Source organism: Cucurbita moschata, unplaced genomic scaffold (assembly GCF_002738365.1).
Source record: "Cucurbita moschata cultivar Rifu unplaced genomic scaffold, Cmos_1.0 Cmo_Scf00004, whole genome shotgun sequence".
NCBI classification, from domain to species: Eukaryota; Viridiplantae; Streptophyta; class Magnoliopsida; order Cucurbitales; family Cucurbitaceae; genus Cucurbita; species Cucurbita moschata.
Window position 1 is genome coordinate 1110184 of NW_019268520.1, and position 17453 is coordinate 1127636.

Genomic DNA, 17453 nt, shown 5'->3' on the forward strand with positions numbered 1-17453 from the left:
TTATTCATCTTATACATGGAATATTTATTCGTTGGTTGCTATGCTCCTTTGAAAGTTGTTCACTTGATTTATTGTGACATATAATTACTTATCAATGTCATAATGAAATTTGTGCTAATAGTATTTTGTGTGATATCAAATTCAGAAACATAGTTGTAAACTTTGTTATCCGGTTCTTATGACAATGGATATCAATACTATGTCCTTTGTCTTTGCTGCTGTTTTTCTCGGAATCGTGGTCGTACATTATCAATCGTGCGGTGTCATGATTTTGACACGCTAATTAAAAGGATTAAGAAAAATTCAAGTCTATTCATATTTTCCATCCGTATTCATAATTTTGCCAACTAAACAAATTTATGCAGAATCCAAACTTGCTTAGTCACACACGCTGTCTATACATGCATGTTCATTCATCTACAACTCTAGTCGACTTGCCTTTACACTAGGCTAAGTCGTCCAATTCAACTTTTCTTCTACTCTAGGCCAAGGTCTCTCATACGCAACGTCACATCTCATCATCATCTTGGTTCCCAACAACATGACTCGTGCATCGTGATGTCGTCACATGTCTCGGGATAGCTTGACCATCTTGGCTTGCTCAAACATGTCTATCGAAACCGACCCATGTGTCACTCATCTTATTGAGACATTCTGAATATCCATCCATCTAGATTCTCATTGGGGAATAAATCCCCCAGTGTTCATGTCATTTCATTTATGGACTCCATACCAGATAATGAATGCATATACCAACCTCCGACACATGGCCTAGGGCACAATGTCGACATATTCGTGTTGTCTGACACTGTTTTTGAAAGACCCATTCAAAAGAAGATGCTCGTCTTACTATGCTCGCCCACGATATGTGTCACATGGTATCTCGCTTAGGCCACAGGGCTCAAGGGTAGTGGGGAGCAAACACCATGTCTCCCTCTTATAGTAACTTTTGAGGCATTTCTAATCTTTCTATAGCAAATGTGATTTTGACTAGCAATCTTGCAGCCTTTTGGAGCATCCATCAGGTGTCTGATTGATACCTTAATTTGGTGAATTTTCATCTTTCATATAGACAGACTTAACTCCAAAGTCGCATGTCAAAACTCATATCGAAACTCCAACTTCTAAGGTTATGGCTTGGGAACTTACCCTAGCTCTCTTTGAGCTTATCTTCGGTACTCATGTCACCTCGTTCTCTCTAACCGTGCTTATGCCTCAATTTTTCTTTTAGGCACACTCTTCTTGGTGTGTTAGATGATGCATCTCCTCCTTAGGCGCATTATAGCACTTGTTTGTCTCAACCCTCATGTGGCCAGATGGGTGCCACTTGAGGGTCGTCATCTTATCGGTCTGCGTGTGGAGGTCACAACCTACTATCTTCATAGCAGGGTTGTGATACTCTGCCCCACTTAAACTAGTCACCGTCCTCGCTGACTTACTCGGAGATACAATTGCATTGTGGATTATGACACTCTTCCCCACTTAATCTCGATATCATCTAGATGACGATCCAAACATTTGACTAGCTGTTAACTTGACCCACTAAATTTTTTCGTGCTCTAGAATGAATATAGAAACTTGTGTACTATTTATGGGTTATCCCACTAATGAACCTTCTCTCAATCTCCAAGACACAGAGCATAAGCACGAAAAAAATACAATTGTCCAATGGTTGTGGGTTATCCCACTTGGGACCTAACTCCCATACTCAACCTGGAACTCAACAGATAAACCATGAAAAAACTAGTATCCACTTTTCTTCACCTAAGTAAGGGGGAGTGCGCCCAAAACATTGCCGCTTTGGGCTCAACCATCATATTCTATGAGTTGCACATAGATCTGTATCACGGCATTTTCTCATCATTACCACATCCCTTTTACAGTAGCAAGATGAGCTTGTGTATCACGACCTTTTCTTGTCACAGTCACAACCCTTTTAGGAAGCAAGGTCTATAACCTTGTAACATATTCCCATGTTGGCACTACACTTCAGCCAATTTCTTAATTGACCATCTTTATGTGGAAAACGCTACACTGATACTTCTCTAGTATTGTTACAACTTCATTCTCTATGTCGCTCACATCTTGTCTAATGCTCTCTTCTCGAGCGAATGCTTGTCTCAACACTCTTGTGAAGCCACCCACCTTAGGCACTATACAATGGCTTAAGGAATACATGTGTGTTTGGTTCTTGGAGCACTTCTAAGAGGTAAGCAACCTTACTCAACTTAATTTCTCTCTCGTAGTGATGTCGTCCACCCATATGGACTTGCATTGTGCACAATTTTGCACTTGGCTAGTGCATGTCTCATCCGACCCTCAGCTGCTTTACTTGCAATCGTTTGCATTATTCCTCTTCCGTGAATGGTTCTTTCGAAGGCACCCTATTTGATACAATTTACTTGCAATCGTTCGCATTATTCCTCTTCCGTGAATGGTTCTTTCAAAGGCACCCTACTTGATACAACTTCTGATTATCTATTGCCTAATTCAAAATTCCAAACTCTTGACAAGTGAGCTTGCTTCTTGCTTTACTTAAAGACTCATCTTGAAAGAGTTTGGTTTCGAGCCACAAAGTTAATCTTGATTTTGACTTGCCACTGTCCCGTCCAATTTGGCCCTCATGACATACTTGCAAAGTCTTTATTCAACCCTCGGGTTCGTTTTCTTAATTGTCTTGTTTGACATAAACACGCAAAGCGTGGCTCTGATACCAATTGTCAAAATCGTACATTTTCAACCTTGCAGCATCATGATCTTCATGCGCTCATGACAAGCCTCAAGGAAAATTCAAGCCTCATTCACATTTTTCACCCGTCTTTGTAGCTTCGTCAGACCTTTGGCAAGATTCTCCTATGCCAATTGAACACAACTCGTGTAAAATTAACTGTTTGCGACTCTAGCAGCTGAACATGACTTGGCCTCAGCTGCAACTCTAGCCAACTTGCCTCTACACTAGGTCAAGTCATCCACCTCGACCTTACCTCTACACTAGACCAAAGTATCTTATAATGGAACGTCGCATCTCATCATCATCTTGGTTCACAACAACACAACTCATACATCGTGATGTCATCCCATGACTTGGGACAACTTGACCATCTTGGCTTGTTCAAACATATCTACTAGAACCGACACATGTGTCGCTTATCTCATTGGAACATTTCGAACATCCATCCATCTGAATTCTCATTGGGACATGAATCCTCTAATGATCGTGTCATATCATTTACAAACTCCGTACTAGATAGTTGGTGCATGGACCAACCTCTGACACATGGGCTGAGGTGCAATATTGACACACCCATGTTGTCTGACATTGTACTTGCAAGACCCACTCCAAATAAAAAGGCTTGAGATGCTCGTCTCAATGATTTCCCATATTGTGACGCACGTACATTCCACAAGGTAGTTCACTTAGGCCACAGAGCTCATAGGTGGTGGAGTACTTACACCATACCTTCTCCTATACTACATTTTAAGGCATTTCTAACCAAAGTTTCGGTTGATTAGATTCGTAACCCAACCCAACCTAAAAATTTTTACAATCCAACCCAACCCGAAATTTTCGAGATGGGTTCAGGCTGTTCCAAATTTTGTGAATCAGCTGCAAGATTATTATGACCTACAAGTTTAATTTGTTATCACCTATAAAACTTTTAGTGGTTCACTAGATTCAAAACTCCTTTGAACTAAAAGTTGTGATACTGTTACCTAAAACAACTGCCAACCCTCTATCAAGTGGATATTATCACCTATTTTCAGTGAGGTCAGATAAATATCAATCCACACCCTTCTCTTAACTCCAATGAATTTGTCTCTTCTCTTCTTTGTTTGTATCATGATAGTATTAATATTAAACCACTCAAATTTACTTCATCAATTGTGTCCATACTCATGGAATTAGAAGTGACTCTTGATTTAGATTGGTGATGATGTTGGGCATTACCCTAAAATTTGTAGAAATAATACAAATGAATCAAATAATTCTTTGTCATCCACCATCACTCTAACCATGACATCATCATAAAAATTTCGAAAAGTAAAATGATATGTAATTCAATTTGTAACGAGGATCGAGTACCTCAATTATGAATATCAACTTATTAATTTTGTCAACTGAGTCGCAATATTTGTCATACTTAATTTTCATATTTGAACTCATTGTACTTGAACAAGTATTCATATTTGTACTCTAACCCGAAAGTTCATAAAAATAAAAATTAGAAGTTACATGTAAACAACCTCTTGTCATTATAGTGACATCATAGAAGCCCTTAAAAACACTGCAAACACTTTTTCAATCATTAATTGTTAGTGAACCTATTATTTTATTTCTATGAACCCCTTATTTGAAATACTCAACATAATCTAATTCTTCTTCTTGTAACACTTTAAGATTTTTTTCAAATTTTAAGACATGATCAAACATTAAATAAGTGAAATTCCATCTAATTGCCACATCTAAACAAAATGCTTTACATTCAATTTTTTCTTGTTCAACACGATTTTTAAATTTTGTTAATCTCTTGGGGATGATCAAACATAACTCACATGACAAAAACTAGAAATGTAGTCATGTATTTCTTTAAGCCCTCATTCACAATCAAATTAATTAGGTGGGCACAACACCTAATGTGTAATATTGCTCCATTTAAGACAAATGAATTCTAACTTCTAAGCCTTCTTATAATATACAAAATATCTATATCATTGGAACTTGCATTATATCAACTATAATATAGAAAACTTTATCGATACCCCATTCCAATAGACAACTCACAATAATCTTGTCAATCGTCTCTCCCCTATAGTTAGCAACTTGACAAAATTGAGAATTCTTTTAAACAAATTTCATTCGGAATCAATAAAGTGTGCAGTGACTACCATGTAGTTAATGTTTTGCAACGAATTCCAGGTGTCAATGGTAAAACAAACCCTCTTAAAATGACTGATTAACAAATATTTTAACTTTTTTTCTTCACGATAGAGTTGAAATATATCTCTAGCCATGGTTACTCTTGAAAGAGGGTCAAACGTAGGACATTTACTCTTGCAAGAAGGTCAAATGTAAGACATGCACTAATGGTAACGATTCAGATTTTCCATTTTTGCCTTATTTGGTTAAGATTTTATTTTTATGTTTATAAATGACAAGATATTCCATTTTTGCGTTAAGATTTTATTTTTATTTCTATAAATGACGAGATATTATGTTACGCATTTATTCCCGTCGAAAAGGTGCAATTTTAAACGAGGAAGTTATTAGAAATTGTAACGGTTGGGTTTTTGGAATAAAATAAAATCAAATAAAAATAGAATAAATAATTAAATGTAATCTCCACGTAAATCGAGGGATTCCTGCGAGATTTTTATTGCCTAATAGAAACATTCCTATTTCTCTCAATTTCCTTATCCTAAACCCTAGTATGCCTTGTTGGTAAATGTCTTGAGATTAGTTTTATATTTCTATGTCCAACCTTTTACATCCCTTGAAAAAGATTCTCTCCAAACTTTCCTCAGGAACATTGAGGTTGCTCTTCGGAGGAAGAATCGAGTAGAAATAAGGCATTGATGTTGGGATCATTGTGTCAAAGAATGTTGACTGTCGAAAATCGGTGTTGAGGACGTTGTGGGATTGTCGGCGTGTCGCTGGAATTGGGGAGGCGAAAACTAGAGTTTCGTCGCTTGTCGGGTAAGGAACGCAAGGTTTTTGGAATAGGGTCGAGCTGCAGACACACACCCAGCAGCTTTGGCAGCTTCGCACGCGTACACAGTGCGGGTCGACTCGCACGTGTACGAAATTGACTCGGTTCCGTCAACTCCCGCAGCTCGACTTGACGGCTTAGTTGGCCGGCTCGGCAACTAGGCCTAGCGGCAAGGTATCACTATAATATATCGATTCCAAGGTTTTTGGCCTCTCCGAAGCTATTTTTGCCCTTAGTTTTACCATCCGAGGTCAGTATAGTTCCTAAACGTTAGACATATTAGGTCGGGGCTTTATTTTGATAAATAGCATGAGATTTAGCTAGGGTATGATATGAAAGATTCTAAGTTTTTATGTGGTTATCATAGAACGTACTTAACAGCTGGGATTAGCTCGTTGTGAGTGACTTCAACCAAGACCATCGAGGTAAGTAACCTTACTGTTGGAGTTAGTTTACTACGTGTTGTATGATGGTGCGTGCTCTGTGGCCTCTGCATGCACCATATTTATGTGATATGATTATGTGATGTATAGATTGTGTTGACTATAGATTGTGTATGTTATGTGATGTATGAATTATGTTGACTATTGACTGTTTATGTTATGTGAAGTTATGAATGAGATGTTAGTGTTATATGTCATGAATATGTTGATCGATGCCATAGATACACGTAGAATTATTGAGTCATGTCATGAGATGTTTATGGAACTGGAATGTACTTTCATATTATGTAATATGCCATGAAATGTAGGTCATGTGAGATGCCATGTAATGTAAGAAACGTATATGCGATGTTAGCACTGCTTATGTAATGCCATGTTAGATATGTAAAGGGACCTCATGCATATATGTATGTCACGTGCATCAGGATTCTTCCCCTTTATCATACAAAAGAATGAAATACGATATTTATGTTCGCCATGATATCATGCGGGCCCTTTTCTGTTCTGTGGTGTCGGGTGACGTGTAATACGTTATGCCCGACCAAGCTAGGCCCAGGGGTACGTATATGAGCCCGCCTGTTGGGTCCATGTACACGTACATGGGCCATGTGTGAAGGAGTACCACACATCCAACCCTACTCGGAATAGAAAAGCGCCCAAGGCTATGAAAAGTTTATGAAAAGTTAGGTCCTGCTCATATGTTGCATGTGTTTGCATTTCTAACCCCAATAGTGGGGTGATTTACTGAGTATTTCATAAAATACTCAAGCCACGTGCTACCTACACTTTTCAGGTAAAGGCAAGGCGCCAATGTACGATTGACCGCGGAGCTGAGGACACCATGGAAGTTGGAGATGTGATATTTCTAGAAGTTTACCTCTATTGGACTGTTTTAAGTATTGAGTATTGATTTTTATTTAGATTCATTTTTTAATTCAGTTATTGAAGGTTTATTTTTGGAGATAGGTTGTTTTGGATTTGTGAATCTTTATGAAAGACTTTGTTTTGTTTCCAAGGTTATTTATGATGAGCTTCCGCGTAATGAATTATGTATGCATGGTGATGTCACTAATTAGGTTTAAAAAATTAGGGGCGTTACCCATGCATACATAACTCATTAAGCGGAATCTCATCATAAATAACCTTGGAAGAGTCTTTCATAAAGATTCATAAATCCAAAACAAAACTTAAGCTTCGAAAATAAACCTTCAATAACCGAATTAAAAAATGAATCAATACTCAATGCTATAACTTAAAACAGTCTAATAAAGGTAAACTCCTAGAAATATCCCATCTCCAACTTCCATGGTGTCCTCAGCTCCGCGGTTAATCGTACATTGGCGCCTTGCCTTTACCTGAAAAGTGTAGGTAGCACGTGACTTGAGTATTTTATGAAATACTCAGTAAGTCAACCCACTGTTGGGGTTAGGAATGCAAACACATGCAACATATGAGCAGGACCTAACTTTTCATAAATTTTTCATAGCTTTGGGCGTTTTTCTATTCCGGGTAGGGTTGGATGTGTGGTACTCCTTCACACATGGCCCATGTACGTGTACATGGACCCAACAGGCGGGCTCATATATGTACCCCCTGGGCCTAGCTTGGTCGGGCATAACGTATTGCACGTCGCCGTACACCACATAATAGAAAAGGGCCCGCATGATATCATGGCGAACATAAATATCGTATTTCATTCTTTTGTATGATAAAGGGGATGAATCCCGATGCACGTGACATACATATAGGCATGAGGTCCCTTTACATATCTAACATGACATTACATAAGCAGTGCTAACATCGCATATACGTTTCTTACATTACATGGCATCTCACATGACCTACATTTCATGGCATATTACATAATATGAAAGTACATTCCAGTTCCATAAACATCTCATGACATGACTCAATAATTCTACGTGTATCTATGACATCGATCAACATATTCATGACATATAACACTAACATCTCATTCATAACTTCACATAACATAAACAGTCAATAGTCAGCATAATTCATACATCACATAACATATACAATCTACAGTCAACACAATTTATACATCACATAATCATATCACATAAATATGGTGCATGTAGGGGCCACAGAGTACGCACCATCATACAACACGTAGTAAACTAACTCCAACAGTAAGGTCACTTACCTCGATGGTCTTGGTTGAAGTCACTCACAACGAGCTAATCCTAGCTGTTAAGTACGTCCTATGATAACCACATAAAAACTTAGAACCTTTCATATCATACCCTAGCTAAACCTCATGCTATTTATCAAAATAAATCCCCGACCTAATCTGTCTTTAATGTTTAGGAACTATACTGATCTCGGATGGTAAAACTAAGGGCAGAAACAGCTTCGGAGGGGCCAAAAACCTTGGAATCAAAATATTATAGTGATACCTTGCCGCTAAGCCTAGTTGCCGAGTCGGCCAACTAAGCCGTCAAGTCGAGCTGCGGGAATTGACGAAACCGAGCTAATTTCGTACACGTGCGAGTCGACCCGCACTGTGTACGCGTGCGAAGCTGCCAAAGCTGCTGGGTGTGCGTCTGCAGCTCGACCCTATTCCAAAAACCTTGCCTTCCTTACTCGACAAGCGACGAAACTCTAGTTTCCGCCTCCCCAATTCCAACGACGCGCCAACAATCCCACAACGTTCTCAACACCAATTTCCGACGGTTAACCTTCTTTGACACAATGATCCCAACATCAATGCCTTACTTCTACTTGATTCTTCCTCTGAAGAGCAACCCCAACGTTCCGGAGGAAAGTTTGGAGAGAATCCTTTTCAAGGGATGTAAAAGGTTGGGCATAGGAATATAAAACTAATCTCAAGACATTTCCCAATCAGGCATACTAGGGTTTTAGGATAAGGAATTCGAGAGAAATAGGAATGTTTCTGTTAGGCAATAAAAGTCTCGCAGGAAATTCGTCGATTTACGGGGAGATTACATTTAATTATTTATTCTATTTTTATTTGATTTTATTTTATTCTAGAAACCCAAACCGTTACAATTTCTAATAACTTCCTCGTTTAAATTGCACCTTTTCAATGGGAATAAATGCATAACATAATATCTTGTCATTTATAGAAATAAAAATAAAATCTTAACCAAATAAGGCAAAAATGGAAAATCTGAATCATTACACTAATACAAGATAATTTGAACCCCTTGTTCTCTACAAGTTTAAATGGCAACTTATCCTTAATTATATCTTGGCACATGCTGCTCTAATTTTATTTGATTAAATAATGAAGTAACAATATTACTACAGGTAACGAATTCGGTGCCAAATTTTTTGTTCCAACATTGCAGTTACCCTTTCCAACTCCCCATGCTACTCGAAACAACCTTACAAACCTACTGCCAGTGTCCCAAAAGCCTACCTGCAAGGAAAAAAGAAGGAACGAGATTGAACAAGAAAGAGAGAGAAAGGACCGAAAGTCTCCGGTGAAACGAACCTCATGAAACTCGTCATCAAAACATCCATCCCACACTGCGAAAGAGACCACCGATGACTGCATGTACGCAGAAGGTAAGTTTCTATTGAATAAAAATTAAATGTTATTTTTTAATGGATTCTAAATTCAAAAGTTAGTGGTAAAGTGAACGACCAAGAGTCTTGAGGATGAAAGGGCAAGAGTCGTAGGAAATAATGGCGTTTTTATAGCTTAGGAAATAGTGGCGTTTTTATGGCTATAATTAGTTTTTATTATTTTAGTTTTAGAATAGCATGTGAATGCTTATAAATAGATTGTTCCTCCCTTGCAGAGAAGGAGAGAAAAATGAAAAAAAAAACAGAAAAGTAATAGAAGAGTGTTTTTTGAGATTGTTTTGTCTCTCCACTCTCAAAAAGAAAAAATAGTGTGACTGAGATTTTTTTTACAAATTGGTACTAGAGCCAATGTCGAATGTGACGGGTCAAATGTCGCTACCCCGACTAACGAAGACAAACTACGAGAATTGTAGCATTTAAATGAAAGCTTTTCTCGGTTCTCAAGATGCATGGGAGGTGGTCGAAAAAGGTTTCAAAGAACCAAAAGATACCACGGGTTATACGGCGGTACAAAACAAGGCATTTAAAGAGATGCCATCAAAGAAGAAGATATACATGTTATTCCGAGCCGTTGACGAGTCAAGCTTGAGAAGATTGCCAGTGCAAGTACTTCAAAAGAAGTGTGGGACATTTTAGAAAAATAGTTCAAAGGAGCTGACCGAGTCAAGCAAGTGCGTCTCCAAGCTCTTCGTGGCGAGTTGGAGAGCATGAAGATGATGGAGTCGGAAAGTGTATCTGACTACAACACGCGTGTACAGACTGTGGTAAACCAACTCAACCGAAACGGAGAAATGTTAACCGAGACGCGAGTTGTGGAAAAGATTTTGAGATCATTAACCAACAACTTTGAGAACGTTGAATGCGTGATAGAAGAGTCAAAGGGCCTAACAACGTTCATGATCGACGAGCTCGTCGATTCTCTCGAGGTACACGAGCAACGTATGAAGAAGAAGGAGGAAACACTCGATCAAGTACTTCAAATAAGGCGTCAATCAAAGATGAAAAGGTACTTTATTCTCAAAATCTTCAAGGTGGAGGTCATGGCCGTGGAAGTCGTGGAAATGGTTGCGGTGGTCAAGGCAGCAGTCATGAAGGATACTATAAGGAAAAGGGATAGTCGAGCCAAGCAAATTGGCGTGGAAGAGAACGCAGTCGAGGAAGAGACGAACGATCAAATTATTCCAACATTGAGTGCTACAAATGTCATAAATTTGGTCACTATGCAAATGATTGTAACTCCGACAACTGTTATAATTGTGGTAAAGTTGGGCATTTTGCAAAAGATTGTCGAGCCGATAAAAGGTGGAAGGAACAAGCAACCTAGCTGATCACTGTGGATGTATATATTAAAATGATGTAAAATTCATAAGAATAAGTGCAAGTATACACTATCACATGTAGCAAGTAATAAGTAAATTATCGATTCCACCGATAACTTATCTTTTTGGTTAATTTTATCTTTTAGGTAACATTCAAATGGGTGTTGGTGATTTTGACTAATTAAACAAAACTAAAGCAGAGTGCCACTGCGTCAAAAAATAGAAAATGATGAGAAAATCAACTATAATGAGGAAGGTTCGCAAAGACAAATTAAATAGATAAGTTGTTGATTTTTGTGGTAGATTTTAGTTCTTCTTAATAGATTCTCAAGCCCACTTCCGAGGGTCATGCATGGTGATTATTTCCATAATTGTTTGTAATTTCTATTAACAAGGCTCTAGGAGAAGAATTATTCCTCACCTTCTATTACCCTTCAAGTCCCCTTGCAATGAAACTAAAGTTTTAAAGAAGATTTCATTGCTCCCTCTCTTCTCCCGAATAAGAGAACAACTATGTATGTAAAGTAGTTAATTAAACACACATGTAAATCATTAACAACAACTCTTTAATAAACTAAGATCATACTGCCAACATACTTAAACTATATAAAACTCTTTCACCTCCCTTATAAAGTTTAGCTCTCCATACAAACTGAATTAAACAGAGGAATCCGCATCTCAATCATGTAAAATTGATGGAATAAGAAAAGAGAATATGGAAAAGAGAGTTATCCCACTTTGTTGTCGTTCGTCAATGGAAGTTCCCTTCCCTTGAGCTCTCACATCAATTTCTTTGCCCTAATCAATCCTTGTTTGTCTCATTTTTCTTCTACTGCCAACAACGACTGGATTAGGGTTCTCTTGATGTGAACCAAGAGACATCAATCATACAATATACTTCAATGAAGATGTGAAGAAAAAGTTATCAAAATTATCAAAAGATGTTTAAATTCATGCCACATTGAAGAAGAATGAAGTTTAATTGTTATAAATTTTGGGTGGGTTACTTCTTATTTCCTTTAGGTTACAATTACATAATGGCTAATTATGACCATTATATGAATGTTACAACTCTTGGAATGCCTTAGTAGTTTCATTTTTTAGGCTATATTAAAGCCATGTATGTTGAATTTGTAAGGAGACTTGGAAAATATTATTAAAGAAGCATTTGTGCTCTTTTTTAGCCCATGGCTAAGTTTCTTTGCAATTCTATGTAGTTTAGGTTGCATGTAGAATCATTCAAGCTCGACATGATCAATCTTGCTTGTGGAGTGATTCGAATCTCAAACCAGTGTTCTTGCGTTGAGATATTTGATCAACGAGAATCATTCAAGCTAGACATGATCGATCTTGCTTGTGGAGTGATTCAAATCTCAAACAATGTTCTTGCCTTGAGATATTCGATCAACAAGGTAATCCGAATCTTATTCCCCTTGTATTGATTCCTTATCTTATCATCTCTTCTTCTTTGATTTCACAGTAGTTCACTGTAGTAGAGACTTCTGTTGTCTAATCCGTTTTTCTCCCAAAGTGTGGATCCCCCCTATTTTAGGTATTCTTTTCCTTTTATAATGATTGTTTCTTCTCATTTAGGGCTGAGAAAGGGTAAAATCGTCCACTTAGGATGTTTCTAATTTGGTAGTCAATGATCCACGTTGACTGCTGATGTGGATTAAAATTTCATCGTCCACTTAGGATGTTTCTAATTTGGTAGTCAATGATCCACGTTGACTGGTGATGTGGATTAAAATTTCCAGGTCATCCCTGAAAAGTTTGCTTTCTGAATTGCTTCAGCATCAGGGTCAACAATTTATTTCCAGATTTGTAAGTAGTGTTGTTTCCAGATGTGCTACAGCATCATGGTTCAACATAAATGTTCTAAAATTTTACTAAATAACTCAATTAAGTGTACAATTAAGCTCAATTTATGCAAATTGAGCTTCTTTTCATATTAAACCACAATTGACTATTTCAAGTATACTAATTAGAATAAGTGGAGCAATTAATGAGAAAATGGTGAGTATAAGTGCAAAATTAACTATAAAAAGACTTGATATAACTCTACTTTTGGAGAGTTATCACTAGCCTTGGAAGACGTAACAAATGAAGGTCTTCTCTTGATGGCTCAAAATGAAGACAACATCAACAATGACACTCTGTGGTACTTCGACTCGAGAGCAACCAACCATATGTGTGGTCACGAGTACCTATTCAAAGAGATGCAAAAGATTGAAGATGGTCATGTGTTATTTGAAGATGCTTCAAAGGTGGAGGTCAAAGGCCGAGGTACGGTACATTACTTGCAAAAGGATGACTTAATAGGGTCAATCCAAGATGTTTATTACGTACCAGACCTCAAGACCAACATATTGAGTATGGGGCAACTCACATAGAAAGGTTACTCGATATTCTTAAAAGATTGACTGCTACACTTGAAGGACAAGCAAGGGCGTCTGGTTGCTCGAGTCGAGATAGGAAGAGATCGGATGTCCAAACTGAATTTAAGAAGCATACGAGAAACATGTTTGCGAGTTGACGTAGAAGACAAGGCATCACTATGGCATCTCCGCTTTGGCCATCTACATCATGGCGACCTAAAAGAGTAAGTGAAGAAGAATATGGTGCATGAGCTATCCAACATGAACTATAAAGGAAAATTTTGTGAAGAATGCACGTGCTCAGTGTCACGGTCATGCTTGTCCAGGGCATGTTGCCCATGGCCGCATGCCCATGACAAGCCAAACCCTTGTCATGTCTTTTCATTCTAGTGTTTTTCCTTTTGTAATTCTAAAGCGTATGACACCTCAAAAATATCATGTCTACGCCTGCCAGAACTAAAATGGCCCAGAATGTACTATAGGGGGATATGACTAGTCGTCAACTTCTCCCTACCCAAGGTTATATATGCTAAGCCGTTGTTATCTTTCTCTTGCTTGCTTATATAACGTCTCTTTCTAAAATCTCTCTTTCTCAAATCTCTCTCTCCTCGTTTTCTAAAACCTTCTTTTAAAACCGAGGCTAGAGGCTTGACCGTACGTCGCTTGGCCGTAGGCGACGCAAGAACAAATAGGCTCAACTCACTTGTCGCTGGAAAGTGAGTGCCGCACAATCGCTAGTCCGCTGCCTTCGAAAGCGCGATTGTGTCAAGTGGTATCAGAGCTTTGTTAGCTCCGTAACGTCATATAGACCGAGATCATGTCGACGACAAAGTCGACACCCAAAGCACAAGCCGACCGGCTTACGCTAATAGAGGAGGAAATGCTGTTCCTCAAAGAAGTCCCTGACACCCTCCGTTTCCTGGAAACACGGGTGACCGAACTGAGTGAGAAAGTCGTCCAAGTCGACGCAATGGGCAACCGCCTGGATGGGTTGCCAATCGCAGAACTATTGTTTCGAGTGACCTCGCTCGAAGAAAGAGTTGCTCCTACGAGCAGCCCAAAACCGTCTGATAGTCCGGATAGCTCTGTCGCACACAAAGAGGGACGTGGCGAAGAGTTCGACGTACTACAAAACACAATGATGAGTTTGTTCAATGGATTGGCTGATGAATTCAGATCAACAGTCGACGACCTCCAAGAAAGGATGGCCGCCATGAGCACTCGAATTGAAATTACCATGAAAGCCGTGGAGGGTGTCGCGGCTGGACAAACTAATACAGGATCCAACAAACTAAGGTTCCCAGACCCTAGAGCCTTCGAAGGGAATCGGGACGCCAAAGAGTTGGAGAACTTCATCTTTGACGTCGAACAGTACTTCAAAGCCACAACGGCTTGTACCGACGACAAGAAGGTGACTGTAGCCGCGATGTATCTCATAGACGACGCCAAACTGTGGTGGCGTACGAAGGTGCAAGACATCGAGGATGGATTGTGCACCATCGACTCATGGGAGGACCTCAAGAGAGAGTTGAGGGAACAATTCCTCCCCGAAAACGCAGGGCATATAGCAATGGAGAAAATAGTAGCCCTGAAACACACTGGAAACATACGAGACTACGTCAGACAGTTCTCAACCCTGATGCTGGATATCAGGGGCACAGCAGAGAAGGACAAGGTGTTCTTCTTTATAAATGGTCTACAGCCGTGGGCCAAAACAAAGATACATGAGAACAGGGTCCAAACCCTAGCTGCCGCAATGGCCTGTGCCGAGAGACTCGTAGACTGTGGGAATGAAGCAGGACCCCAAAGAAGAGCGACACCAGCCCCAAACAATGGGGGCAAACCATACAGACCACCAGGCCAGCGAAATGGAAGTCCCAACAGACCGAATGGATGGACGGATAGACCTCCTCAGAACAATCAAGCGGGGACTTCTCGAGGGCATTACCATCAAAGGAACCACCCGACGACACCTTTGCAATGCATGCTGTGTAAAGGCCCCCACAAAGTGTCATACTGCCCTCATCGGGCCTCTCTCACTGCACTTCAAGTGTCCATTCAAGAGAGCAATGAAGCAAGGGTCGAGACTTTGCTAGACAAGAAGGAAGATCACGACAACCCCCGAATGGGCGCACTCAAATTCTTGTCCGCCCTCCAACGGAAAGTCGAACCGAAGGAGGTACTAGAGAAAGGGCTCATGTTCGTAGATGCCACAATAAACTCTCAACCGAGCAAGAGCACTCTGATAGACTCTGGAGCAACCCACAACTTCATTGCCGATCAAGAAGCCAGAAGATTGGGACTCACCATAGGAAAAGACCCGGGGAAAATGAAAGCTGTCAATTCCGAGGCCTTGCCTATTGTGGGAGTTTCCAAGAGAGTCCCCTTCAAAATAGGGGATTGGACTGGAGAGCTAGACCTTGTCGTGGTTCGCATGGATGACTTCGACGTGGTACTTGGGATGGAGTTTCTCCTAGAACACAAGGTCATCCCAATGCCATTAGCAAAATGCTTGGTGATCACCGACCGTAATCCCACCGTAATACCTGCAAGCATCAAGCAACCAGGTAATCTTCGAATGATCTCGGCCATACAACTGAAAAGGGGACTCGCACGGGAGGAACCTACATTTATGGCCATACCGCTGATAGAAGAAGCAACCACCGAAGAGACTGTCCCAGAGGAAATCAAGGAAGTACTATACAGCTATACCGACATCATGCCAGAGAGTCTACCACAAACACTACCACCTCGTCGAGGCATTGACCACGAAATCGAACTCCTTCCCGGAGTTAAGCCGCCAGCAAAGAACGCATACCGGATGGCTCCGCCCGAGCTAGCCGAATTGAGGAAACAGCTAGATGAGTTGTTGAAGGCGGGATTCATTCGCCCGGCAAAGGCCCCTTATGGAGCCCCCGTACTATTCCAGAAGAAGAAAGATGGGACGTTGCGTCTATGCATAGACTATAGAGCCTTAAACAAGGTGACAGTACGCAACAAATATCCTCTGCCGATAATATCCGACTTGTTCGACCAACTTCACGGGGCCAAGTACTTCACGAAGTTGGACTTACGATCAGGATATTATCAAGTACGGATTGCCGAAGGGGACGAACCCAAGACGACGTGCGTAACAAGATATGGGGCCTTTGAATTCCTAGTAATGCCCTTTGGCTTGACAAACGCCCCAGCTACGTTCTGCACGTTGATGAACCAGGTCTTCTACGAATACCTGGATCAGTTCGTCATAGTATACCTCGACGACATTGTTGTTTACAGCACAACCCTCGAGGAACACAAAGTGCATTTGAAGTTAGTGTTTGACAAGCTCCGGCAGAACCAGCTGTATGTGAAGAAGGAGAAATGTGCATTCGCACAAACATGCATCAACTTCCTTGGACACGTCGTCAGATGTGGACAAATTAGCATGGATAGCGACAAGATAAAAGCTATCCAAGAATGGAAGGTTCCTACTTCCGTATCTGAATTGCGGTCCTTCTTAGGACTAGCCAACTATTATAGGCGGTTCGTCGAAGGGTTTTCACGACGAGCCGCCCCATTGACAGAGCTGTTGAAGAAAGACCACCCGTGGTTGTGGTCGAATGATTGTCAAATGGCCTTTGAAAATCTGAAAACAACCATGACGAGGGGTCCTGTCCTCGGGTTGGTAGATGTCACAAAGCCATTTGAAGTAGAGACCGATGCTTCCGACTTTGCTCTCGGTGGAGTCCTCATTCAAGAAGGCCACCCCATCGCTTACGAAAGTCGAAAGCTCAACGATGCCGAACGAAGATACACTGTCTCCGAGAAAGAAATGCTGGCTGTAGTCCATTGCCTTCGAGTCTGGAGACAGTATCTCTTGGGATCACAGTTCGTAGTGAAGACGGATAACAGCGCCACTTGCCACTTCTTTGATCAACCAAAATTAACAGCAAAACAAGCCCGGTGGCAGGAGTCGTTGGCCGAATTCGACTTCAAGTTCGAACACAAAGCAGGGAAGAGTAATCAAGCAGCCGACGCGTTGAGTCG